The sequence below is a fragment of the Carassius auratus genome, chromosome 13, assembly GCF_003368295.1.
Source record: "Carassius auratus strain Wakin chromosome 13, ASM336829v1, whole genome shotgun sequence".
Lineage (NCBI taxonomy): Eukaryota > Metazoa > Chordata > Actinopteri > Cypriniformes > Cyprinidae > Carassius > Carassius auratus.
The window spans coordinates 16,952,653-16,955,191 of NC_039255.1; positions in this window are offsets into that span (position 1 = coordinate 16,952,653).

Sequence of the window (2,539 nt, forward strand, 5' to 3'; positions counted from 1 at the left end):
TGACATGTGTCTTGTATTGCTTTGATGTACATGTAAAAGCTTGTAGGGCAGGGATAGGCAACTCCGATCCTGGAGGGCCACTGCCCTGCAGAGTTTAGCTCCAACCCTAATGAAACATACCTGAACAAGGCAATCAGTGTTTTCGAGATTACTAGATAGATACAGGCAGGTTTTTATGAGGGCTGAAGCTAAACTCTGCAGGATAGTGGCCCTCCAGGACCGGAGTTGCCTATCCCTGTTGTAGAGCAACACATTTTCACGTTCCAAGCTGGGAAAACTCAAAATCTGTTTTTATTGAGTTGCATGTTGCTGATGTCCACGTCAATACTTTAATAAATAGTCAAAATTAATTAGATTTTGCAATGAATCTCCCCAAACTTTGTAGTATATGTTTATATTTGCATTACACTGCAAACCTCTTGGCTGTGATTTCTTCCAGGGAAATAAATGGGAAGTAAATTCTAATGCCCACCAAAAAAATAAAATGGCCTCTTTAACAATATGGTAGCTTGTTAAAACTTCTCGCCTCATTTGTTTTTGAGTAACAGAAGTGTGTCTGTGCGTGCGTGCATGCGTGTGCGTGCGCGCATGCAAACCGCTACATGTACAAGTGCCACTCGGTTTACCATCTCCTCCTTTCTAAGGAGCAGTATCATTGCTCTTCATTCACAAGACTGGCCCCTTCACAATCCACACAGAGATTCTCTCTCTCTCTCTCTCTCTCTCTCTCTCTCTCTCTCTCTCTCTCTCTCTCTCTCTCTGTCTGCAACATTTGGATGAAAATGGAGCTTTTTCAGACTCAATAAGATGTAGATGAACAGAATTCCCCATTGAAACGACCCTTCTCATAGTAAGGATTTCCAGTAGTTCCTTCAATAAGTCTTTGGAATTGAGACAATGCACTGTGCTAGACCGATGCTTATAGAGGGTGCTTAAAGGAATTCTGAGATTTTTTGCTTAGCTGCGTTTAATTAATAAGTCTAAAAGGCGTATGGGAAACCATTAAAGGGGGGGGTGAAATGCTTTTTCATGCATACTGAGTTTTTTTACACTGTTAAAGAGTTGGATTCCCATGCTAAACATGGACAAAGTTTCAGAAATTAAGTTGTACGTTTGAAGGAGTATTTTTGTTCCAAAAATACTCCTTCCGGTTTGTCACAAGTTTCGGAAAGTTTTTTTTGAGTATGGCTCTGTGTGACGTTGATGGAGCGGAATTTCCCTATATGGGTCCTGAGGGCACTTCTCCCGGAAGAGCGTGGGCTCCCGTATAGCAGAGCACTGAGAGCACAACAGACATTCACTGATCAGAGCGAGAGCGTCGCGAAAAGTCACAAAATAAGTGTGTTTTTGGTTGCCAGGGCAAGACAACCCTGCACAGATTACCAAAAAACAGCATTAAGGGACCAGTGGATGGAGTTTATTTTTACAGAGCATCAACGGAGTTGTGCAAGTGTTTTTGTTTGTTCCCTGCATTTCGAAGATGCTTGTTTTACAAACAAAGCCCAGTTTGATGACGGATTTGCGTATCGTTTATTTCTTAAGGATGATGCAATCCCAACGAAAAAGGGTCACGATCGTGTGTTGGAACCGCAGGCGGTGAGTAAAACTGCTTCAAATATCTCTGCCTCCTTGTTAGTGCGTCCCCTCACATGCCGGAGACCCGGGTTCGAGCCCCGCTCGAAGCGAGTCGTTGCTGCTGCTGCTCTCGTTCAGTTTCAGCCTCGGGATCTGATTCTGGATCATAAATAAACGGCTGAATCTGACCGTTAGCCATGGTTTGTTTTGGATGATGGTTTTTTCCTCACGGTAATGTCACAGCTTCCAAACGCTCTCAACGCAAAAGCCTACTGGCGCTCGTGATTCTTTAGGTCAGCCCACACGTCACGCCTCCAGCCGGTCGTGTTTTTCCGGGAAAATTCGGTACAGACTATCTTTCTCTTATGAATATAATAAAACTAAAGACTTTTTGGAGTTATGAAGGATGCAGTACTACTCTATAGGTACTCAAGATTAACAGGATATTGAGTGAAAACGAGCATTTCACCCACCCTTTAAAGTAGAATTCATAAGTAAAGTCCAAAATACAATACAACTCATTACTAATACATTTGTTCTTTCACTTAAAATAATTGTTTAAACATAATGACATTTGTTGACTATTTAAACCGGTTTAAAAGAGGTTTAAAAGCATCGGACTGCTAAATTATAACATACACCATCCTTAAATGTGTGAAATTTTCCATGATTAGAGCAATGGAAAGTCAGTCATGTGTGGGGTCTTCCTTTATAAGTAAAATATATTTCCATTGTTGCTTAATAATTCCGCATTCTATCTTTCTCTTTGGGCAAGCTCCCTTTCATTTCACTTTAGTGTTTTAAAGCAGAGCCTGAATTGTCAGTAAAGACTCAATGACAGACATTCGTACCGATTATGAATTGTATCATAAAACAATTGATAACTGAAAAAATTGTTCTTTTTTTACATGCATATGTGTTCATTAAGTGTTTATCCAATGCAACTTATATATATTGAGTTATG